Consider the following 27,010-nt stretch of genomic DNA (forward strand, 5'->3'; position numbering starts at 1 on the left):
ATATGAGTTTAAAAGTCCTGACTCTGTGTACTTGAATGTCAAAGAGGCTGGAATAAAGGTCTAAAAGCGACGCCATTTTCTTATAAGCTGACATGTTTATTACAGTAATTTAACTTTTTCTATACCAGACAGCATCAAACATTTAAATAGTAAAATTAATGCATTACGAATACTCGATTCGATTACGTAAGTTACTGAAAGAAAAAACTTTTTGACCGGATTGAAGTTGTGTATTATTATAAATTTACAACAATTTAACATAATTTTAAATTTATCCGAAGTTTCGCGTGCTTTACAGCGTGCGTGGTCACGGTGACTGAAGACAAAAGGTGTTGGATGTCAAAAAGTATCACAGCTGTAGAGAAAGTTGCATTATCTGTATTTATTTCCCCGGAGTTGGTACCTATCGACTAAAAGATGGAGAGTTTTGGCAAAAATGGCTCACGGTGTCCTCTATTTTCGCGGATTGTTTTTCTTGAGATTTTAATTTGGATATTATTGGATCCCAGGTGTTTGACAATTTTAGGCCATCTTCTCTATTGAAATTGGGGTGTTTTTTGATTTCAATGGCTTCGCGTACCAATCTTGGGAAGAATCTTTTTTCTTTCGCAAGTACTTTCGGTTGGTCAAAGCGTATGTAGTGATTAGGCCTATCTAGTAGGTGTTCACAGACTGCTGATTTTGTGTGTCGTCTATGTCTTATGTCCGCAATATGTTCTTTGAGTCTGCTGGACATATTGCGTTTAGTTTGCCCTATGTAAGACAGGCCACAGTCGCAATCCAGTTTGTATATTTTTCTTTAAATGTGTAAAGGTTATGTCAATCAAAGACAATAAATACTATACGTAAGTTACTGTTCGAAACTAAGTAACTCTTACTTTCAGTTTTTTATGAGGTGAAAATGCGCTTACGCATGCCCGCCCATGGACGTGGAGCTTGAAGCGGGGACTGTGGTGATGGGCTACACTCTCAAAGCCCTCTACTATTCAGAGGGGTAGCGATACCCTATCCACTAAAAACAGCTCCACACGCCCTTAATCTGGTCCCTTGGTTTTCGCCAAGGCAATCAACCCGGGCTTACATGCGACATAGAGCTCAATCAATCAAAACTCTATCTATTGTTCCCTATTGTATTATTATTATTCAACTGTACCTACGTTTTCGTATAAAACAGTATTAGGAATGTTTACCAAAGAGCATTTACACCAACATTCGTCATATGAATCGAAACAATGCTACTGAATGCTTTCTAACAAATGATCAGGCGAAATATATAGCACACGGAGGCTTACATGTTTAGTTCTTAGGGGTACAATAGCAAGAACATATCACGCACAGAGCTCATGTACATTTCAAATATTTAAACAACTGAATGCAAAGCTATTAGGATAGTAACTTGTTCTAACACTAACTATAAAATAGTCAACAAAAAAGGGAAAATGCGAATCGCTTTCCCCATACAGCACTCAAGGGTATCGTTTAAATAGAGGTCATTGTCCTTTGAATTACAATGAGCAACAAGTAGACCAGAAAGTTCAAGAAACTTGATGAACTTCAGCATTATTGATGGGAATAATATATATTACATTCATATTAGTGTTTTTCGCGACTTTAAATAATATATGAATTTTTCATAGCATTTGTAATTTATTAAACAAAATATTCGAATTGAGGCGCCGGCGTTTTGCAACGACGTATTTGAACTGTGTATATTATAGTTTAATAAAGCCAGGTCGCTTTTTCCCATCTCCTTAAGATGAAAAAGACATATATGATACGTCCCGATTTTGGTGGGACGTCCCGATTTTTTTATGAAAATGAAATGCCCCGCGCGGGACAGGCTTTTTCCCGCTTTTTGGGGTTAACTCATCTGTCACTCAAGACACCACTGCCATGCTCAGAAATGGCACCAGCTCTTTTAACAGCTACCAAAAAAAAGATACCAGGTATATCATATACTCATTCCTCAGACTTCTGACTATTGTTTGAAACGCCATAATTGTCTAATGAATACTTTTTTTGGTTTTGTTTTGTTTATTTTATTTTTTTCTGATTTAAAAAAACTTTAGCTACCATGTCCCGCTTTCGACGAGAGATTCCCGCTTTTTTAACTCAAAAAGTTCCAAAATCCCGCCTTGGCAATAAAAAAATCTGGCAACGCTGGTACGTTTACATAATATATAAATCAAAATCCCATCATGAATGTAGGCTTAAACCTTTCAAGTAGTTTCATATTTGTTCTGATTTTCAAGTGTACCCAGCTTTTGGAATATTTTATAACGCGTGGAAACGAAGGATAATTGGGATCCCTAGGGAACAAAACTTGACAAAGACGTTGCGCGTGCTTAATAATGTCTCCGAAACCATCGACCTTTTTATATGTTTTATGATACATTATTAAGATATAACAGTCAAAGTCAAAATCATTTATTCATTTAGGTAATGTATACTTATGGACGTCAATAAAGAAATAAGTATTAAATGCTTCTAATTTTACATTTACTGCCAGTTCTCAAATCAAGGGCGTAGAACGGACGAGAAGAACTGGCAATCATTTCTCCGCCACTCTTTTTAATCGCCAAGTTTTTTGTTTTACACAATGTTTGTAAGGAGCTGCAACCATTATTATATTATTGATAACGTAGTTCTATAAATGCATATGCTTAAAGTTTATTTCTATAATGTTGTTTTATTGATTTAAAATCTAGACTATCGCATTAGTGCTATACCGTCAATGTATAGTTCTTATATAAATAACTCGAAAAAATTTCTTTTTTGTTTATGGAGAATTTTTGTTATTTAAATCGTAAGCTGTTTGCGTTGGTCAGATGTGAATGACGTCACTGGAATTATACCGTAGGCAAATAAACAGACAGCATGGCCTCTCGGTTAACGCGTGAACTTACTTATTTTTGGTAACATATGCCATATAATGTGTACTATACAGTTACTATTATCTATATATATAAAAATGAATCCCTATTTCCCTTGGTCTAGGCATCACGCGTGAACTGCTGGGCCGATTTCGCTCATTCTTTTTTGTTGTGTTTTTTTTATTGTCAGGAGAAGGTTCTTATGAAAAAAAATTAAGAAAATTGCGCGGAAAATTAGAAAATTTAAGAATACTTAACCACCATTCAATTCAAACTTTTTTGATGTAACCTTATGGCGATTGACATAACATTGACAGAATGCGTGCTGCAAATATCGTCAAAGAGGATGTAAGAAAAATTAATATCGTTTAAAACAAATGCTTCGATCGGAGTTATTATATTGATAAAATAAATCTCTATATTCTATATATATATATATATATATAAAAATGAATCCCTATTTCTCTTGGTCACGGCATCACGCGTGAACGGCTGGACCGACTTCGCTAATTCTTTTTTTGTTGTGTTTGTTGTTGTCAGGAGAAAGTTCTTATGAAAAAAAAATAAAGACAATTGCGCAGAAAATTACAAACAATAAAATTTTAACATTTAAAATTAATACAATGACATCTTTATATATATAGAAAAGTTAGCAAGCTCACAATATTAATGGTTTGTCAATTGTCATATCTCAATTAATAAACTCAACATTTGTTACTAGAACTTAAAAGTAATAAACGTAAATGAAATTTATATAAATTACCAGGACCTCGCATAACGTTAAAGTAAAACATTTTAAGCATTACAATTGGTCTTAGTGACTGAATAATTCATTAGTAAATATTATTCTGTCTAGTGTAGCTTAAAGTTAATTTTTATTACTGATCTTTAACGTGTTTTGCACAATAATAATATAAAACAAAACAAAATTTCTATTTCGACATTAATAACATTTATTAAAACCAAGCACAGATTTAATGAATTTATAATTTATGAATAACATAACGTAACAAAAAAATGGTAATCAATCTATAATGGTTGTAATAAATGTATAGAACTCGTCCAAGATAATATTAATATACGGAAAAATATAAGTCTTTCCTCCAACTTGTGACAACAACTGATTTTGTTCTCTTTGGAGTAGAGACTCTTGGGCAGTGAGGTTCAAGTGCACAGGCGCTAATTAATGATTAAAGTTGGTGCCTGATAGGAAGTGCCTGAGACAGCAGAGCTGGTGCTTTCCTCGCTCAACGTATCGCAATACAACGAGGAAATGCTGCCAGCTACACTACCACAAGCACCAACCTTTTTAAATTTATTTTAGTTTTCTCTCTATTTTTAAATTAGTATTACTATGTAGAAAAAAAATATTGTTCGGACTTTATAAAATTATCTTCTTTAACGAATATTAAAAAATATATTTTAATATTGAAAATCGGAAAACCCCAGTTTTAAAACAAAAAGGAGAAACTAAATGCCGTCGGATGAACTTAATGGTAGGTTGTATTGAGCTCGTGCCAACAAGAAACATACGAAAGTGGTGGCAATAAAAGTTTCCGTGTGGCCAGATAGGTTTATTGCTAGATACCTAATCAAAGAGATAAAGCTTACGATGTACCAGTATTCTAAGTTGTGTACATATATTTCATTGCCTTTACTAATGGTGATTATGAGGCAGATAATACATAAAATAGGTTTTTCTACCTAAGGGAAATTATAAAGGAAGTTCTATTTTTAACATTAAAATTTCGTAAAGAGAGTTTATGAAATATTAGTAGGTATTTTATATTTTATGCAAAATAATTTATTGAAATCTCACATGACGAATTGTAAATTAAAATTCCACGTGTTTTTATTATCGAAGAAATAAATTAAAAAAATTAAGTTTATGATTTGTATTAATTTTCGACACTATTAATATTTTAATGACAATTAAATTCATTAAATACCTAACATATCTTCCTTTTTTCCTTCCTCTAAGTCTCGGAAATCTAAAGTTTTAGATTCGTATAAATATGAACAAGACTTAAAAATTAGTTTGCCAAGAAGTTTCACTTCTGACATGTGTACTTTGTACGCACGCACTTTTTTTTAAAAATCTAACATGCTTCTCTACATTGTGGTCTGGCAAGTTTCTACCTTTTTGTTCTCCGCTTTGGTGAGAGCCCTGGATTAGCAGAGATTCACCCTGGTAGCATGCAGGTGTTGTACAGTATTGATTTAACAGACATCTTCTATTCTTTGTTCTCCATAATTTAGAAGCCGCCAGGAGGAACTCCATGCTTAGACATTATATCAGTCGTTGAAATTTGTTGACCAAGTAAGTGTACAATTGGTACGCCGTTTACAATGATGGGGTCTTGGGACGCATTGGTTAGTGCTTTAGTTTGAAGGTGTTAATCATTAGCTGCTTGCGACTTCCTCTTTCCAGGTCTATAAGCATGTTCTGTACTCCTTTGTTTCGGCGAATAATACGTCGGTAGCGAGTCATAAGTGGGATAATAATAATATTGATCCCAAATTAATTTTCGTCTTCTAAGCTGTGAATAATTTAGGAGATAACAGGTCTGCAAAAAGTGATTACAAAGTCTGACTGTCATCAATCAAAATCAGTGTTGGGTTTTTTAATTTTAAATATATTTTAGATTGTTTTAAATGTTTGCGTTGCTAACAAAATTTCCTTTGTATTAACAATTTTGTTAGTGTCGCATACTGCATACTTGTTAGATATTTACCTAAAAATGTTGGCCGTTGGGCATCTTAATGGCTATGTTCCAGCACTTACAGCTAATTTATTGCAATGCAGTTGATGATTTATTGAAATTGCTTTACCATTCAGTAACATATTACATACACTTGCTCTATACGCCTTTGTCTCTTCGGCATACATAGGTGTCATAGATTTTCTATACAGGCAAGTTAGGTCTGACATGCGTCGATTTTTGGTTCTATAATTTATTTCCTTCCATCTACACATTTCAAACTTTGACAACCAAACAAACATAGAAGATGCGCGATATTTTAACTGTTCGTAAAACAGAGGTCATTTAGAGTAAATATGAAACAAAAAACGTGAAGTACATAGTTAAACAGTTTGCGATAATAATTATTGAATTAATTTGGAGTATACACTTCTGTCGTTTAATACCGCAATTTGTTTCAATTATTCGTCCCCACTTACACCTAGTAAATGGTTAAACATCGCCGGAAAACATAAAACGAAAAAAAAACGGAGCTACGGACCCTCAGACACTTAGTAAAACCTTATTAAGAGGGGTTAGAAAACGTTATTTTTATAATATATTTTTTTAGGTTTAATTGTGAGTAACTTTTAAAATTTGTTTTAATTTATTATCATTATTATCTTAACTTACATTTAAGAAAATTTTCAATACTGTATATTTGATTGTTATGATTACGAATAAATAATCCTTTTCATTAAATCAATCTACTATATTGAGAGTATTACGAGCTAAAATTCATGAAAAATCTCATTTTGGTTGGATACAAATAAAATATTAAAATGTATTTTCTTATGTCTCTGTAACGTAATTTTTGTTTTAGAAAGCAATCTACCGAAACGGACCCAAATAACTTACAGGTTTAAAACGAAATGGAAACGGAAATGTAATTTACATCAGTGCCAAAAGGTGTTTCATGGAATTTATGCTGTCTTTAGTTCAAGCGAACAATTAAAATGGAGGCCGCGTAGAATTAAAGCGCCTAAGCCTTTGGTAATTTAGAAAACGTTTTACGTAAAGATAAAACTATTTCGCCTTCGTTTACATAAAGTTTGATACGGAATATAATGTATGTGATACAAAACAAATATAGGGTAAAAGCCGGATAGTTGCCTCGGACGGATACATGCCTCGGTGTTTAAAAAACTATGTTAAGATTATAAGTTGTATTGGCGCTTTACTACAATAAGTAGTGACTGCCCCTCAGTCCTAAATGCCACGTAAGCCATCGGAATAGGCCCAAGTGTTATGTCCGTGTGAGCCAAAATCTTCCGCGGCGAAACTTTGACGGGCGTTATAATTATATTGGTAAGTAATTGATATTGAATATTTTTATTACTGATCGTGGTTTCAGTCAACTTTTTGTTTCTTTGTATGCATTAGAGTTTAAATTACACTGTTTATCATGTTTTATTGCTAAATAATGTTTATTTATTTCGCAAATAAAAAGGGCAAGTATCCGCATCAAAAAGGATAGTTGCCCTACTTACTGTCGCGGATAGTTGCCCCTAGAGTGGCTAAAAATTTCTTAACAAGCAAAGACGGATTTTATTTTTTTGATGTTTAATCGAATTTACTTTGTCTCTAACTTCTTGTAAATTAAATAAATATCTACTTCACAGTTTTATATATTTATTATAGATAAGCAAAATGCCTCATCAACATCAACTGGACAGAAGAAAGCTTAGCACTTGCCTTCGAAAAATTGAGACAAAGTTAGGATTAAAGCACAACTTTATTAATGAGAGTAAAATGGCTGGACCTCTTTCCCCTATATATGCTCAACTCACTAGATTCAAAGAATTGTTATCTTGTGTGGACCACATTGGTCACGGTATAACACAGGTTAAGACGTAAGGACAGTTTCATAATTATAAAATTCTGAATTTCATGTTAAAAATAATGGCCAACCTAGAATTAAATATTATTATTTTCTTATGTAGCCAAGTTCACATTTCAAAGATCGTCATGCTCGCAAATGTCATTGCTTGTGGTGGCGTCCATGCGTCGGTTTGTCTCTCTCCCTAAAATATGGCGAGGGGGCCGATGGCTGGCCAATGGCCATGCGTCATACTCGTGAACGGGTGCTACTTGTGGTGACTGGTAGTACTTGAATTCGTGTATGCGGTGATGTTAGTTATTTCGACTATGTATTTGCGTGTTGTTCCCACTAAAATGTAAGTGCGTGCTAGGAGCACCATGAGGAGGAGGACAAATCTTTGTTTTTAATTTATTTTATTATTACTTATTGCATAGCATGACTAGGTCAATTAGTGTGAATTGTCTTTAAAAAAAAAAAAATATATATATAAATAAATGATTTTTGACTTTTGACTTTGAAATACTGACTGCCACTGCACCTACACCGCTGGGAGGCTTACAATAACCGGCCTTTATGTTACGCCTATCTCAGTCCCTAAAACGCATTATAATAAGAATGTCTTTGAGGCTTTATTAGGTGAAAGTCCCCATTAATCTCAAATGAAAAGACCTTTTAAGAAACAATTTACAACAGAGTTCATATTAGAATTAATGCAACAAAACCATTAATAACATGAATAGTCCCGTTTCGGATGACGATCCCAAGCCAGACATAATTCCATTAACTTTATAACGTCTATAACAATTACTATTAACAAGTTTTTTAATGAAGCTATTTTGCTTTCAAATTGAACATAGCGCTTCATATAGAGGAATTTTAACAGCACCTTGAGGGAAAGTAATAATAATTAAAGTAGAATAAAGGTAAAAGGGTGGGGCTTATATCCTTAGTACCTACAGTAACATGTTTTACTATGTGGTGTGTATGTGGTGACTGGTGACTACTGGTCGTACTTGAATTCCTGTATGCGGTGATGCTAGTTATTTCGACTATGTATTTGCGTGTTGTTCCCACAAGAATGTAAGGGCGTGATCCTATTTTACCATGCCTCCTGCTGATAAAGGACAAATCTTTGTTTTTAATTTATTTTATCATTATTTATTACTTAAGATGTCATGTGGAACATGGTGTAATGGGTTGCAGCTACAAACGTTGTGTAAAACAAAAAACTTGGCGATTAAAAAGAGTGGCGGAGAGTTTATTGCCAGTTCTTCTCTTCCGTTCTACGCCCTTGATTTAAGAACTGGCAGTAAATGTCAAACTAGAAGCATTTCATCTCTATATTTTTTTGACGTTAATAAGTACCTGTGTTACCTACATGAATAAATGATTTTGACTTGACTTTACTTTACTTAAACACACACTCACTCCACTGAACTTACTTTTGCCGTACCTTTGGCGGCAGATTAAATGATATTTTATTAATAATTCGCTACAACCGTCTGACTTGCGTTTTAGACGATTTCTACATCTATTTGATTTATTATTTATTGTTACGGAGCTACCCAAAGTGAGCCTTGGCGTCTGAAACTGGAGAATCTTTGCCAATGCGCTATCGCCTGCAAATTGACCAATTGGAAGCGCTTTACTTAAATGTTATTTTATAAACAATTCAGAGACAATTATCTTGAATTCGGATTTCTATATCTGTTTAATTGATTATTTATTGTTAGGTCATCAGCTGTGTCGACAAACATTGTAGTCTTGTCCTGCGTGCGATATACATCTTAACAAATAAAAACCTAGTACCCTCCTTTGCTCGTACGCAAATTTTTACTCCTTGGCCCTGAGAAATACGGGGTTATTTTTAAAAAGCGCGCAAATAAAAGCTACTCTAACAATTCTCCCCAGCTACCGTTTTCTCCTTTCTCTGCCAAATTATACAGATTCGTACAGACGTAATTTAATAAATAACTAAACTCACTTAACATACATGATATCTTTAATGTTAAACAATTTAATGGGCAAACATGCTATTAACATACTAGAACTTAAGGGTCGGTGTAATTGGAAAAGTTTAATTAACAATCAGACTTTACGACTGAACAGTTTTGTCTATAAACAATATTCTCAGCATATAAAACCTCATTTTATACATCGTTTTTATTTGGAGTATTGCGGTAGTAAAATCGAATTTTATTGGTATAGTAACGTATGCCTAGGAAATGCATTTACAGATTAAACCTGCACTAAACCTACAACAGTGCAATATAAAGGATTTTATGAATCATGAAATGGGCACAGATTGAAGCAGTTGCGCTGTCAAATAAACGTAAAATTCAACAGGAACCTTAGATTAATGTTTAGCAAAAGGTTACTGGTTGGCCTATGTATGCTGTAAATACGTATAAATCTTAGTAGGACTTAAAATCTAACCATAGTTCTCTGTATTTTTTTTTATGGAACAGGGGGCAAACGGGCAGGAGGCTTACGGGAATGGACACGTTGAATGCCAGAGGGCTCGCGAGTGCGTTGCCGGCCTTTTTAGAATTGGTACGCTCTTTCCTTGAAGGACCTTAAGTCGAATTGGTTCGAAAATACTTCAGTATTCTGCCCGCATTTTGAACTGTCTTTTGTTTTTTTTTAAACTTCGTTACAATAAAAATGAAAACCAAAGACACATTATTAGGGATGCAACGGGCGGCCCTATCGCTTACAATAGTAACAGGCAACCCTAGTAAGAAAAATAACTACAAAAAAAAAATACTAAAATATTATCTGTAAAAACTATTTAAAATTGTTTAAAATTGTTTTAGATCCGATTTTAGACTTTTAGTTACTAGTAAGTGGTTGATACCAAATTAGCCAAACATTACGGTCCGTTTCTGTTCTACTGTTCTCATATAACTGTGCCCGTTGGTTTATTGACTACTCTAGAGTGTTATTTATTGCATCACCGTTTTAAGGAAACCGTAAAACTTATGATTTACTTTATATACTAACCTTAGTTATAGCATCGTTAGAATCTTTTACATGAATACAGAAAATATTTGGGATTAATGAAAAAAGATCCTATACATTCTGCAAATCGTTGACTTTTTAAGAAAATATACTGAGGTATTGAAAGCTTACACAGCTTGTAAAACTATTATATTAAAAGTGTTTTTTAGATTAAACGTCGTGAAGAAAGCATTCATAGAACCAAAAAGCCGACGACTTGTTTCAATCATCAAGAGATACAGAAATCTAAGGCCCAGACCTAAAAAGCTTGTAGCGAGTTATGTAACCTAACATTAGTTAAGTTACATCTAATATATAAAATTCTCGTGTCGCGGTGTTTGTGGTTAGTTCTCCGAAACGGCACGACCGATTCTCATGAAATTTTGTTTGCATATTGGGTATGTCAGGGAATCAGACAAAATCTATTTTTCATCCCCCTAAATGTTAAATGGGGAACCCCTTTTGTAAAACGTTACCATGCGTGGCGGGGATTAAATTACGCGGTATTGTTAATATTTTTTTTGACTTACACCACATAATAGTAACTAAAGAGTCACTAGGTGGTCACGAAACGTTTTACTATACTTGGGTACAGTACTGTACTTGCGTACTGAAAAACGTTACGGAGAGTTACATGGGGGGGGGGTCAATAATCTCCAAAAATTGCGTTAAGTACGTAATACTTGAACGCTCCCATACATGGCAAAACGACGTTTGCCGGATCACCTAGTATATATATATTTTAGTTAATAATCAGAAGCATACACAAAATGTATGCAATCATCGCACACTTGAAGCCAATATGAGACCTTTAGTTTTTACCACACTCGTAAATTGTAATTTAACATTCTCGTTTCTGATAATGTCCAATAACAAAAGTCAAAAAAGTTAAATCATTTATTCATTTAGGTACCGCAATGTTAAACTTATGAACGTCAATAAAGAAATACATATTAAATGCTAAATGTTTCTAATTTTACATTTACTGCCAGTTCTCAAATCATGGGCGTAGAACGGACGAGAAGAACTGGCAATAAACTCTACACCGCTCTTTTTAATTGCCAAGCTTTTTGTTTTTGTAAAGAGCTGCAACCATTACACCTTGTTCCACATGACATCTTAGGTAATTAATAAAAAATAAATAAAAACAAAGAAAGTGAAATAGGAGCACAAACTAACATTCTCGAAACAACACGCAAATACATAGTCGAAATAACTAACATCACCGCATACACGAATTCAAGTACGACCAGTCACCACAAGTAACAACTGTCACTTAGATTTAAGAACACTTCATTAAGTCATTTTTTTTTTAATCCAGCGTCGATCAGTACCCCTAATCTTTGTTATAAGCTCATGTTTTTAAAAATTAAAGCCAGTTGACACCCAGCTTCCAACAAACTGTTCCATTTAACATACGTTAGAACATTATCTATGTTTAAGTTTAAGTTATTTTCTCTTCATCATTGTAATGTTTCCCTCTAAATGTTGTGCACACTTCTTATTGATGCACATGCATGTATCATGTGTTCTCTGTAAGAGTTTGTATGTGTTTCATTAGTGTGCCTTTTAAAATAAAATAAAATAAAATATCTACAACAACCGCCACTGATCTTAACTAGCGCCTCTGCTATTTTTTTTATTTTAAATTCTAAGGGTTTTTATAAAGATTACACTTCGCGTATTTAAAGTAGGTTAAAAACTAAGTATGAGAAAGTGTGAAATCAGTATTGTTGCGGGCCTAGTTGCTTCAGCGTGCGACTCTCGTCCTTGAGGTCGTAGTTTAGATCTCCGGCTGTGCACCAATTTACTTTCTGTCTATGTGCGCATTTAACATTCGCTCGAACGGTGAAGGAAAACATCGTGAGGAAACCGGCTCGCCTTAGACCCAAAAAGTCGACAGCGTGCGTCAGGCAAAGGAGGCTGATCACCTCATAATTTGTCAATATAAAAGGCATGTCCTTTTACATTGACAAATGATCATGAAACAGATACAGAAATCTGAGGCAGACCTAAAAAGGTAGCGCCACTGATTCTTAAAAACATAGATAATAAAAGGGGCCGGCAACAGACTGGCAATGTGTCTATGGGATATCACTTAACATATGATGAGCCTCCTGCTCATTTCACCCCTATTATATACAGAAAACGTAAGATGATTTGAAAGGAAATTGTCACGATAACACAATGCAGTGGAAAGTAGTTTCTGATGTGTGCATCAGAAAATATTTTAATTACCCTTATTTTCACAATTTTCACTTGTTTTAAAAAAAATATATAAAATTAAAAGTCTGTATTGTAATGCAATATTTCGATACCTTTGTAAAGTTTTCGTATCGACACGATGCACAAAGAACGCAAATAATATTCAAAGTTAAAACGGCTCGAAACGAAACGAAATGAAACGAAATCTTTCATTTTATTTTCAAATTTTTCTCTCCTCAAAAACCTTCCTCAGAGTACCAGGAAATATTTAAAAAAATATATTCGAATTTATATAAATAATTTCTGACAAACAACATATTTTTTTTAATTGCTCTTTAATTACGTGTTTTAATTATAAACGTTTTCTGTTATGTATGTTATCAGTGTATAAAGTGATTTAACCAAAAACAAGTCGATAAATTAAAACTTAAATGTAACCTCGGCTATTTTTGTACACGTCGAAAAGTTAATTTTCCAAAATCACTTTGATCTCAAACCCAATGTCGTTACAATCACTCTATCAGAGAATTAGTTATTTTAATTTTTAAACCGATTTAATTTATTTATTTAAATTATAGCTGTTCAACTGCTTATTTTTAATTTCAAAGGATCATTTATAGCATAGAAACCACACCGCCTTGGCGGTTTAAGACTTGTCTTATATCCAAACATCGGCAATTAATTAATGGTGATTTAAATATGACTGAGAGCTTATTGCAAGTTCTTCTTGTCCGTTCTACGCCGATTTGAGAACTAGTCAATTTAGAAGTAAGGTACACGTGTCACCTATAAATGACATTTTAATTTAAAAATGTATTTAATTACAGTATTACTTATTATTCTTAGTTACACTTATTACGGTACAGCGGGTTCGCAGCTCTCTTACCACCCATGATATTATTTACCGGGACGTAAGATAAGATAGTGAGTGCATATGTAATGCAGTCGTGGTTGTAATGGGAATAATGCTCCCGAATTACTGAGTGCCAGAGCCTGGAATGATCAAGGCGGCACATACCCAATTCATGTATGTATTTGAAAAATTGCTTAGATTTGTTATAAAATATATCCTACCGAAACTCTGTTTTTTATTACTATATGTATGTAGAAAGTGTAGTATATAGAACGTATTAATTGTCCATGGGGTAGATTAAACTATAACTTTATAAGCGTCGTTACTTTAAAGTTTTTTTTTATTTTAGTTAATAATAATTACCTGGTTTTCTCCGCACCCGCCATTGCACCGGCTGCGGCGCCGGGCTACCTCCGCCCGACGAGGCCAGCTTGAAGCAGTCACCTAAAACAAATTTAATTTAAATACAATTTTATTTGGAAAAGCGACATCTATCGTCATATTAACATAACGTTTTTACTTAAAGGTTAGTTCTGCGTAACTGTTGTAGTTGCATCGTAGGGATGACGTAGTACAATAGTGTACTGCTAGATGGCGCTGATAACAAAACGGATCGTCTAATAAAAATAGATGTAACTTTAATAGTAGAACTTCACATAAATAAGATATTTTCTTTACATAATACGACGCAATAAACTGTTACATTGTCATTTAGGTAAATACAAATTTTCCTCAATACATGCATTATGCAAAATAGCTGGCCTCTAATTGTATTTCATTTAATTTCTGTTCACACGACAGCGCAATTAAGATTACTATCGCATTCTTCACTAATTAATGTTCAGTTGGGGTCGTTAAGTTAACTATTACTTAGATAAAACGTAGTAGCAATCAGCTGACATATACGCAAACAAATATTCAACGTTTAAACGATTGAAATCAGCCAAACAGGAATAAAAAACTACACCTAATACATAATTCATTACGAATAAAAATTTTCGACGCACGTGCAAAGCTAGGAAATTTTAGTGTCGTAAATACCTTACAATGTCTACTGTGTATAAAAGTTTGACCACATAGGCTTTGTACACGGGATATTTAAAACAAAAGCTTCCAATTCATGTTATTAAGGTAGATATGCGATCCTTAGATAGATAAAATTGGAGCGTGGGTGCGACAAAGCTTTGTATAAGAGAATTCTGAATGATTGATGAGGACGGATCCTTTTGTGCCGGATTGTTTTGTTAATAGCAAATATGGAATAGTGGAAGACCTTATAAGTATTAATGTTTCTTTGCAGGCGGTTTTTAACTAATAAACAACTCACGTACAACATTTTATTCAAACATAATTTAATGCTAAATATGCTCTCGGGTCGTAACATCGAGACGTCGATTTAGGTAATCGCCGCGCTTAAAACAGAAAATTTGTTGCATTATTTAATATTTGTTTGAATTTAAAATACATAAATAAAACCCAAACGAGAAGGAATGTTCTTTCTTTTTGTATAAAAGGAAACCAGCCTTTACTTATGCAGAAGCCATACAAAAGATCCTTTGTGTAATGGATGAGTACACTACAGGTTCTCTGTGGGAAATATATTGTATAGTATATGTATGTATTTTAAACTATTTTGGAAATAAATACAGCTTATGTTACTTAAGTATAATGTATCAATTTATTGGTGATAAAATTTTTAAAATCGCTCCCGTTGTTTTTTTATGACAAAAGTAAATTTTATAATCTATGTCTGATAGATTTGTTTTACTCAAAAAAAATTAAGTGTCTATGTATGTTTGTAATTTATGATCTACTCGGAAAGTAATACATTTTATCTGTCACGACATTGGAACGATTCGAAATTTAAATTTAAATACTTCGTGCTCAAACATTTCAAATTTCGAACTTCTACTGTATCTATATAAACGAGAAAGTAGGAATTCATTGATTAATTGAGCTCGTAGTTAAATGAACCGCGTGGGACGACTAATTATCCCAATAGAAAACCTAGAGCATCTCAATTAAAGTATACAATTACACTATTTACTTAGACAATATACTATTTAGACATATATACAACTATAGTAAAAATCGGTTATAACGACATCGACTACTCATATTTGTTCGTAAAAACCGATAGTCGTAACAGCCGATGACGTTATTAAGTACCTAATATGTACTTATTATTGAATATGTGATTAATATGCTCATGTATAAAATACAAAATTTATTTCACATGAAAATTATAATAAAAAGACGCAAACGGTTTTGACTGTATATAATCTGAAAAAAACGTGTGTGTACTTATGTACACACGTTAAAAATTATACTTCTATGGCGTAACAAGAAAAAAATGTTATCTTTCGACAGAAAAAACGACACTAACAATAGAAAAAATTTACTCTCATCATTTTTCCCTAACTCGCACTAAAAACCGTTAACAATATGGATGATGAACGGTGCTGTTCTTACTCCGACTTAAAGGGAGGATGGTTGACCAGTTTGGCTCATGGCTGTTTTGAAGCCGTATATTACAGGTACAAATACATTCGGTCATGAAACCAATGTACGTATTAGCACTATGACGCGCAGGTAAATAAAAAATACCGCAAACGGCGTAGTATAAAGTTGAGAGTGCGAACATATTAATTAATATTCCCATCATAATTGTAGATAATTGGTTATTCGCACCTTGATGCGAAAATATTTAAATTTTCTAGTAACAAAATAACTTTAGAATAAAGAAAGGAGTTTGCATCTTTATTGTTTCTTTACGTAATAAAAAAGCGCTTTTTGTAGAGGATGTCTTGGAGCTGCTGGCCCAACGATGTTTCTTTCACCGTGAGAGCAGTATTTTCGTACATTAATAAAAAAAAGGGTGCGTGTACTTATGTACGCGCGTAAAAGTTAGACTTCTTTGGCATTATTAAAAATAGTTTTTGATTCCATGCAAATAATTAATTACAATTAAATAATCAAAGACTAGAAAAGGAGTCATTATAGTCAATAAAGTTCAGTTTACATTTGAAAAATTAAATAAATATTTATTATTATTCTCTTACATTAAGTAGCATTAGTAAGAGTAACATAAATTCTATTATTATACGAATGTTGTTTTTAAATAATGTCCAATGCGTGTCTGCCGTGGGCAACTTCATTCTGTTAATTTTGTGTCACGGTGCGCGCGCATCGTAAAATTTCACTCTCATCAATTTTTCATAACGCGCCTAAAGAAGTATAACTTCAAAAACATTATTAGTCCAGTGTATTGGGCTTCGAACTCACGACCGTGGTTGAGAGTTGCACGCCTAACCTGAGTCTACAGTATATAAATGAATCGCAAAATATGTTGCTAAGCGTAAAAATCGAAGACGGCGGGAGCCATTCGAGCTTTTTTTATTTATTCCCTTACATTGATCATTGCAATGGAATCTATGTGCCTACAGTGTAAAACGGTTTTATTTTTTATGACCTACCTAAACTAACCTACTAGAATATTATTTAGAATAATATTGTTCAAATATTACGTAAGCAGATTTACTACAATTTACCCCCCCCCCCCCCCCTCTCTCTCTTGTTTGAAAAGTAAGCAAAGCTCTCAAAAATTGTAGTACCTAAACGTATTAATATTTTGTAGGATCCTATCCTGGAAAATTCATTACATTTTTAAGTATAGTCAATGTGTTGGTAATATGTGTAAAAAAGTAAATAAACCAAATATGAAAATCGAATCCCCCCCTTCCCCTATAGTGCTTACGTAATATTTGAACGGTCCTTAACTAACACAATAATAACCATATGGACTTATAATTGTCTGATTAAATGAATAAATTATTATATAACCATAAATAACAACGTTCTGATAACATATAAGTTACGTCATTTTATCATTTAAAAGTGCGTTCGGATAATCCACACCTTAACCTACTACGCAATTAGAACTAAACAAACATTTGATTCCTTATCGCACAGCACGATAAGAAAATACTGTGCGATGATTGAAAACTGTGTGACGTCATTGCAATGCTGAAACTGTGATTTCATATCGGCGTAACTATACAACTTAGGGCTAAATAATTTTAATCAAAGTTAAAAAATAAAAATCATTTATTCATGTAGGTAACACAATGTACACTTATGAACGTCAAAAAAGAAATATACATTAAATGCTTCTAATTTTACATTTACTGCCAGTTCTCAAATCAAGGGCGTAGAACGGAAGAGAAGAACTGGCAATATACTCTCCGCCACTCTTTTTAATCGCAAAGTTTTTTGTTTTACACGTTTGTAAGGAGCTGCACCATGTTCCACATGACATCTTAAGTAATTAATAATAATAACAAAGATTTGTCCTCTATCAGCAGGAGGCATGGTGAAATAGGAGCACGCACCTACATTCTCGTGGGAACAACACTTTAGACGAATAAATACTTATTTAAAAAATAAATAAATAAATAGCCGAGCCGTTAAGAACACCACACAGTCATCCAAAGAGCGGCGCGACTCAGAATCCTCGCAGACAAAAGTACATATTAGGTATTATTAATGTATAGTCCTAACTTCAGAATATCAGCGAATCACCACGACTGGTCAGAGCAAAAAACTAACATAATTTGTGTGGATGAGCATTTAAATCACCAAGTATATATTTAGTTCAAATGGACATTCTAGTTATAGGTTTTAGTTATAATATCTATAGATAAGATATCTATATATTTTTTTCATGTATCCATTATTAGTTTAGTTTGTTTTTTGTTCCTGTTTAGTTTCTTTTTTTTTTCTTAATAATTATATGTTATATACATATGTATGTATTTTTGCACTTCTTGTCTACCTTATCTAATTTTATAATTTTTTTTTTCTTTTCTTACAGTGGTTGCCTGGAAGAGATCGCTCGAAAGCGATAAGGCCGCCAGTTGCCTTTCCTTTTCATGTAATTATGAAAAAAAATATATTATAATGCAACAAAGTGTAAATAAATAAATGAATAAGCGTGAGCAGTGTTGACTTAGTGGCTTAAGAGACTCTCATCCCTTAAGTAGTAGGTTTGAAAACCGTGCACCAATGGACTTTCTATCTGTATTTACACAAGGACATTTAACGCTCACTCGTACGGTGAGGGAAAATATCGTGAAGGCATGCCTTAGTCCCATAAGTCGACGGCGTGTGTTGGCACAGAATGCTGATCACTTACTTGCCTATTAAAGAAATGATCATGAAATAGAAATAAGAGGCCCAGACGTAAATAGTAGGCCACTCTTTTTATTATAACTAAAATCATTAAATCGTCAATCAAGGTTGACGGATAAAAATTTTATTATTATTTTATTATGTTTTTTTTTTGCGATTTTATTATTTATTTATTTACAGCTTATACTATGGCCGTATTTTAACTAAAAAAATAAACATATAAATGTAGTGTAGTAACATAAAAGTGTTTCTAAAATTACAGGAAAACCTCTGCTATCCATTAATCTAATTAGCATATTATCGCCTAAATCTTATAAGCGAACACAGAAACAAGAGCCTAGATAATATAAACTAATTTCAGTAGTTATGTAACCTAACATTAGTTAAGTTACATATATATCTTTTAGTTAATAATCAGCGTAAACAAAATGTATGCAATCATCGCACACTTGAAGCCAATATGAGACCTTTAGTTTTTACTCTCACTGAGGCTATGTTCACATGTAACGCGCGTTAACGCGCGTCAACGCGCGATCAAATTTGAAGAGCGTTCAGATGATGAGCGCTAACGCGCGTTGCAAGAGTACTCGTCAGTCTAGTTCGGTAGAACGTAAAAATGGACGTGGAAGAGGCTATTATTTTGTGGTTATATTATAAAGAAAAATATCGAAAAAGAAAACGTACACATTGGGTTCATCCAATTTTGAAAAAAAAATACAAATTATATTATATTTTTTATACAAATTTGCTATATTCCAACTTGCTGGCCTTTTTTCTACTTCATCGATTAGTAAGTCGATGTCAATATCTTCAATTTCACTCATTTTAAATGCGAGAAAAGAATTTAATTACGAAAATTAACAAAATTACATGCGATCGCGATGAAAGCGCGCGCTCATCTGAACAGCAAACGGATATTACATTAATATCAAAGCGCGCGTCAACGCGCGATCACCTGCGTCTAGAGACTTTTTCTCTGAGCGCCGCGTTGACGCGCGTTAACGCGCGTTGACGCGCACTCATGTGAACAGTTGTATGAAAATACCACAATGTCTAGTCGCGCGATTTGAAAACGCGCGTCAAGTTTTTGCCATCTGAACATAGCCTAAATTGTAATTTAACATTCTCGTTTCCGATAATGTCCAATGACATAAGTGTCACTTAGATTTACGAACTCTTCAATAAGTGATTTTTTTTTAAATCCAGCATCGAATCCCCACTACCTATAATTTTATCTTAATTATAAGCTCATATTTTAAACAATTTAAGCTAGTTGTTACCCAGCTTCAAACAAAGTGTTTCCTTTAACATTATATATGTATCTGAATATATCTACAACAACCGCCACAGAACTCACTATTAGGTTTTTTAATAACATTATTTGTATTCATTTTAAACCTTAATTTCCTAAATAAAACCTTAATTTAAATGATCACTAGTTGGTTATATTGTAACGTTCAATGATTTATCTTAGTCAAGAGATAGCTCATAAACACATAAAAATAAAACAATCGCGTGTTTTAAAAATAATACAATTTACATTGATTGATGTTTGTTCAGGTGTTCATGATTTTAAAAAACGTGTTTTGAACATTATCGTATTGCTTTTGTTTTTCTTAAAAACTGCGTCACAAGAAAAATATTTGCTTGAAGGTACATTGGCATTGAAAAATTAATTAAGAAAATATGAGTTGTCTTACTAGCCCGAAAGCCTAGGACTACCTTACCGTTTTATTTACCGTTGCATTTCTATATTGCTAGATCCTCTATCCTAGTGATGAAGCGGAATAAATAAACTTGTATCAATGAGAGCCGATGAATTGCTTTAAAAACGGTTTCATCTTCCAATAGCGATAGCAATAAGCCAATCATGTCAGGCCTATGCCTGTCACTTGAGTACAACTATGTTAAAAAATGTACATCCCGTTTACTCTAGTCATTTCTGGCTTCTTTCAACAAATTTATATAAGAAAATGTTTCCTAATGAAAAAGGGTCTATGACGCAGCTTGTCAAAGGCGACACGAACGCTATTAACGAAAGTAATAACATCAAATTTCCATCATATCAATAAGGTAAAGTAGTTTCGGTTAAATTAATAACTTGTTAAACTAACATTTTTACCCGTCTCGATGCCATATAATATCTAAAATTCTTAATAAAAGATACCAACAAATGTCGCAGTTTAGTTTGCTTTGCATGGTCATGCCTTCCCGCTATAACCGACCGCGACGCGCGTGCACTAGCGGCTGGCCGCAATGCGGTGTGCCGCTGCGGCAGGCCGCACATTGATTATTACATGAAACCACACGATAACGACGCACTGACTTGCGGACAACCGTCAACCGCTCCGGTTGATCTGGAGCTGCGGCGAGCCGCACCGGTTGACTGATGCGGCGCGCCGCATCCCCTCCGCGCACTCGGCGCGGATAGCCGCAAATACCACGTCCAGCGTCCTACCCGCCTCATGTACAGCTGTCTGCCACCCTGTTGAGCACACGAGCCTTTTCTTTTATCGCGTTTTGTTTAAAATCTTTATTAAGTAAAGATAATAACAAACACCGAACGAGGGAGCCGCCTGCACTAAATACTACGCCGGCACCAAGGTAAGGAAAGTGCTGCGCCTATCCCGGCTTCCCACCAGCGGGTCTCACCGGGGGATGCGCATGCGCGGACCAAACTAAGGTGTCCAGGCTGTGCCTGGCAGACTCCAGCTCCCGCCATGGAGCGAAGATCCCGTCGCGACGAGTCTGGCCCGCGCGCCAAAGAACGCTCCCGCTCGCGCGGTGGAGCCGCGCCGCCGCCGCCGTCGTCAACCACAATTACACCCGCGTCGCGTATGGCAGACCGGCCCAGGTTTGACTCTCGCTCGCGTAGCGATCGAGCCCTGGGACCGGGAGCCGAAGACAGTGTAAATAAAAACATTTCCTACGAACAGCTCTCGTCGCGGTATACGGCTGACGTATACCCCGACGCAGCGGCCCCCCACAACCCCTCCCCCGCGGAGGAATTTAGTGACCAACGCGGAATATCGCGTACGACCTCGGATGTAAATTTAAATGCAAATTTAAATGTAAACTTAAGTGAAAGTGAAAGTGTAAGTGCCCACGGTGGCGATTTTAGGCCGCAGCTCTCGTCGCGGTATACGGACGACGAGAGCGCCCTTGTCGCCACCCCGCACCGACCTCAACCTCATCAAATAATAAATCCTGTAAGTAAAGATTTATCAGACCTATCTTATCAAGGCGACAACCCTGCCCATGGGCGCGATCCTGAAGAGCTGATCGCGTACCTAGAGGGCGACCTGCGGCCTTTGCAGCCCGTATCCGCGCGGGCCGGATATGAGTTGGATGCGTTTTTTGTTGCGCAGACAATCATAGGCCGGTACGCAACGGACGGGCTCGCACGTGCCATGTGCGAGTACCTCTCACAGACCCGCAGGCGCCTACTGGAGCAGGGTGTCATGACATCGCCGCTATCAAGCGACGAACACAATGCGCTCGCCGAAGCGAGGCGAGCGCATAATTTCTCCTTACGCCGCCCGCCGCCGCAGGACTTTTACGAGGACGCCGCCGGGACGGCGCCCAAGCGCATGTGCGCACAGACGACGCCGCCATCTCCCGCCATATGCCGCCATCGGATGCCGCCGCAACCGCAGGCGCCGTTGTCTCAGAGAGACCCGCGCCGTCGTCGCCTGGCGGATGCGCCCATGGGCATGACGCCCACCATGGCGCCCCCCGCACCCCATCAAGCGACGGCTCAAACAGAGCCGCAGGACACGGCGGGCACGAATAAACTGACGACCGCCTCGCCCATGGGCATGACGCCCATCACGGTGCCTCCCGCACCCCCACAAGCGACGGCTCAATCAACGCCGCAAGACGCGGCGAATTCATACGCCGCGACGACCGCTTCGCCGGCAGTAGCCCGCCGGCCCCCCCTCGCACCCCTGCCCCCCGCCGCATCGAAGCCGAAATATCCGCCGTTTGTGATCGAGTCCCTCCCTGACTGGACGGTACATGTCAGGGAGATGAAAAAAAGGCTCGGGCGCACGGTCAACGCGCGCGCTTTTGGGCAGGGGCTGAAAATCATCCCAGAAGACGAGGAAGAGTACCGTGTGGTGCAGCGGTACCTTGGGGAGTTGGAGAGTAGCGGCGTCAACGTCGTTTACTTTTCATACTCCCTACCAGCAGAGAGGCAGCTAAAGGTGGCAGTGCGGGGCGTTCCGGCGGACACGGAGCCCGAGGCCATCATGGCAGAGCTGCGTGACCTCGGGTTTGAACCGGAACATGCTCAGCCCATACGCGCCAGGAAGGGTAGACCGGGGTGTATCTTCCTGGTTATTCTGCGCCGCACCCCCGACCTCAACCCCGCTATATATGGCATCAAGGAGTTGCTGTGTATACCGGGGGTCACGATCGAGTCTTGGCGGGGCAAAAGGGGCCCCGCCCAATGTCACCGGTGCCAGGGATTTAGACACTCTTCGCACCAATGCCACCGGGCCTTAGCCTGTGTGAGGTGCGGGGAGGGACACCACGCCACAGATTGCCCCCTGCCAAAGGGGGCAACGCCGAAGTGCGTCAACTGCAAGGGGGCGCACCCGGCGAACCATAGCACGTGCCCTGTGCTAAAGGAGGAGGCGCGCAATAAGCGCGCAGGCACAGTGGCACACACCACACGGGGCATGGGCGCCTGGCGCGCCTGGCGCGCCTGGCGCACCTGGCGCAAGTGGCGCGCGGGGCGCGCGTGGTGCGCATGGCGCGCATGGCGCACATGGCGCTTCTGCCCCTGCACCCGCAAAGCATGGAGACGAGCCGCGCACGCAAGCGCAGGCTGAGCCGCGCGCCCATGGGCAGCACGTTTCGTACCATCGAGATGTAGACATCATCTCCTACCCTACGGAGCCCCTGCGAGGTCAGCGCAGGCGCCCCAGAGGTAGGAGAGGTCGGGGGGGGTTGCAACCCCCCGCCCCCCCGCGCGCGGAGTTTTCTGCGCAAGCCGAGGCTGGCCCCAGTAGGGCCGCCGCCGACTCCGCTCCAGCCGATGGAGCCACCAGAGCCGCCGGACAGCGAGCCGCACGCCCCCACAGTGGGGGCCCACTGGGGGGCCTAACGCCTTCCATTGAGGCGGCGATCGCAACAGCGGTTGACAGGGCGGTCAACGAATTAATGGGCGCCCTATACCCGCCCCCGTCCGATCATCATGCAGGACGCCGGGGGCGCAGTCGAGGCGTAAGAAAACAAAGAAGATGAACTTACGCCTCCTACACTGGAACGCCGAAGGCCTTCGGGGAAAAGGCCATCACCTGCGCCACATCTTGCGCACTCAAGACGTGGATGTGGCGCTTATCTCCGAGACAAAATTGCGCCCCACCGACCGCCTGAGTGCTGCGGGCTACTTCGTCTACCGCGAAGAGCACCAGGCAACCAACGGGGCGCCCATACGTGGCCTGGCGGTACTGATTAGAAGGAGGATTCCTCATCGTGCCATCCAGGCCACAAACCGTACTGGCATTCTGACGCTGGGGGTAGAGCTGGAATTGGGTGGCCAGCCCACAGAAGTGTTGGCCATCTACGCTCCCCCTGGCCATAACTTCATCCCGGCCGAATTGGAGGCTACACTCAGCCAGAGGCCAACAATCCTCGCGGGCGACTGGAATGCCAAGCACATCAGCTGGCACTCGCACTCCAACAGCCCGCGGGGGACCCGGCTTCTGCACCACGCCGAGACTCGTGGCTACACTGTGTGCGGGCCAGAAGACGCCACACACTACCCAAGGATCGACGCCCACAGGCCGGACATCATAGATTTGGTGGTGCACAACCGGCCTGGCCTCCACCTGGCGCAGGAGGTACTGATGGACGAATTCCAGTCGGACCACCAGCCAGTGCTGTGCATCGTCGCGGGGGCACCATCCCCGCCTGCGCGCACCTGCAGGGTCACCGACTGGAACGCCTTCGAGTCCATCGTTGGAGATACCCCTGCACCCGGCCCACCGGACACGACACCAGGCGCCGTTGACGACATGGCGGAGTCCATGACGCGGCAACTCCAGGCGGCTCTGGCGGAAGCTACCACGACGCGTCCGCCGGAGGTCATACGCCCAGACCTCGCTCCCTACGTGCAAAAGCTGATCCAGCAGAAGCGCGCACTCAGGAGGCAGTGGCAGCGCAATCGCTGCCCAGTGCTGAAGGCGCAGCTGAATCGCCTCGCCGAGCGTGTCAAGGCCGAACTGGCGACACACGCGCGGCGCACGTGGGAGCACTCACTGGGAGAGGCCACTACAGAGCCTACTCGCCTCTTCCAATTATGCCGCCGTCTCTACCGGACTCCAGAGCCGAAGCGTCCACTGTATGACAGCAACGGCGTCATTACCTACAATGACACCGATCGGGCCGAAATCTTCGCCGAACACCTCCAGCGCCAATTCTCGCCGAACACCGCGACATCCCCTGCGCGTGTGGCTGAGGTAGAGAGCGCTGTCGAGGCCCGGTTGTCGAGCCCGATCCCACCTGACGAAGCCGGGATCTTCTTCTCGCCATCGCAAGTGCGGAAGACGATCCGACGACTGCCGCTGAAGAAGGCCCCAGGACCGGATGGCATCACCCACCAGGCGCTGCGCCATCTGCCGATGAGGTGGATTGTCGCGCTGGCGCGCCTCTTCACGGGAATCCTCCGGACCCTCCACTTCCCGAAGACCTGGAAAGAGGGCAAGGTGATCCTAATACCGAAGCCCGGGAAGGACTCTACCCGACCTGAGAGCTACCGGCCCATCACTCTGCTCTCGACGCAGTCGAAGCTGTTCGAGAGGCTGCTGCTGCAGAGGATCCAACTTTACCTGCAGCCAAGGCCCGAACAGTTTGGCTTCCGCGGCGAGCACAGCACGACGTTGCAGCTGACGAAGGTGCTCTTCACTGCAGCCACGGCCCTGAACAAGAAGAACGCGGCCGCAGCCGTCATGCTGGACATGGAAAAGGCCTTCGACCGTGTCTGGCACGATGGCCTCGTGTTGAAGCTCGCCGAGTCTCCACTGCCCCGCCGCATAGTCGCCGTGCTCCGCGCCTTTCTCACTGATCGCACGTTTTTCGTAGCGACGGGAGAGGCTGCGTCGAGACCGCGACCTATCACGGCGGGTGTACCACAAGGCAGCGTGCTGTCTCCAATCTTGTATGCCACGTATACTGACGACGTCCCGTGCCCAGAAGGGTGCACCTTGGCCCTCTACGCAGACGATACGGCGTACGTGGCCACATCCCTAAAAATAAAGCACGCTGCGGTTAAGCTCCAACGCGCTCTGGACCTCCTGCCAGAGTGGCTAGAAAAGTGGAGATTAGCCGCCAACCCTAACAAGACACAGGCGATTGCCTTTGGCCAGAGTAAGTTGCCGCCGCCCCTGAGATTCCTGGATCAGGACGTGCCGTGGAAGACGCCGGTCACATATTTAGGGGTCACCATAGACCGGCGACTCACAATGCGGCACCATGTCAACAGGGCAGTAGGGAGAGCCAAGGGTGCGACGTACGCACTCTACCCCCTACTCTACGGCAACTTACCCCTCCGAATCAAGCTCGCGCTCTACAAACTGTACGTGCGCCCACACCTAACGTACGCGGCACCGGCGTGGTACTCCTACACAAAGGAGACCCACCGCCAGAGACTGCGCGCCGTACAAAACATCAACCTACGACGCGCAGTGGGGGCCCCCCGCTACGTTAGGAACACCACCATAGCGCGGGACTTGAGGATGGAGTCAATCGACGAGTTCGTCGCACGGCTCGCCAAGGGGATGTTTGATCGAGCGGACGCCTCTCAACATCCCCACCTCAAGGACATCGCGCCGTGGCACTCCAGGCCACCAGACAAATACAGGTATCCGCGTGAGCTATTCTCCGCGGATACCTCAACCACCGGACGTGACACCAGGGCAGCAACCGCGGCTACGACCGCTGGTCGCCTCGCTGGGCCTCCTCCGGGGCCACCGGGGGTCTCACCCGGCGGAGCTTGACCGCGAGCCGCGTAGCTGCCCGATACCAACTACTAAGACACCAGGGCCAAGTCGAGAATACTCCTTGGCCCCCAACCACCGGACTTGACACCCCGGAATAGACCCCATCGGCTGCGCGCAGCGAGTTGAGGCCAACGCCTCCTTGCGCGCTGCAGCCCCCACTTAGAGAAATAATCTCGACCCCGTACCGCCCTGTATTAGCAGGGCGCGAGAAACCACTCCACCCGAAGGGGGCATAGCCCCGAACGGGCCTAAGCACACCCCTCTAGAGGGAGTGTGTAACAATAACCAATGATAATGGTACCCGCCTCAGTCATCGCTTG

The 27,010-nt window shown here is 39.9% G+C and overlaps 1 protein-coding gene across 2 annotated transcripts in view; it reads right to left on the bottom strand.

Moving 5' to 3' along the window:
- LOC125060957 (dual 3',5'-cyclic-AMP and -GMP phosphodiesterase 11) overlaps positions 1 to 27,010 on the bottom strand; it is a 201,669-nt gene that overhangs the window by 137,246 nt on the left and 37,413 nt on the right. For both annotated transcript variants that reach the window (XM_047666091.1, XM_047666090.1), the window contains exon 2: positions 13,858 to 13,938. The gene's annotated coding sequence lies outside the window, so the exon portion shown is untranslated. The remainder of the gene's footprint in view (positions 1 to 13,857; positions 13,939 to 27,010) is intronic.

The sequence above is a fragment of the Pieris napi genome, chromosome 22 (assembly GCF_905475465.1).
Source record: "Pieris napi chromosome 22, ilPieNapi1.2, whole genome shotgun sequence".
NCBI lineage: Eukaryota > Metazoa > Arthropoda > Insecta > Lepidoptera > Pieridae > Pieris > Pieris napi.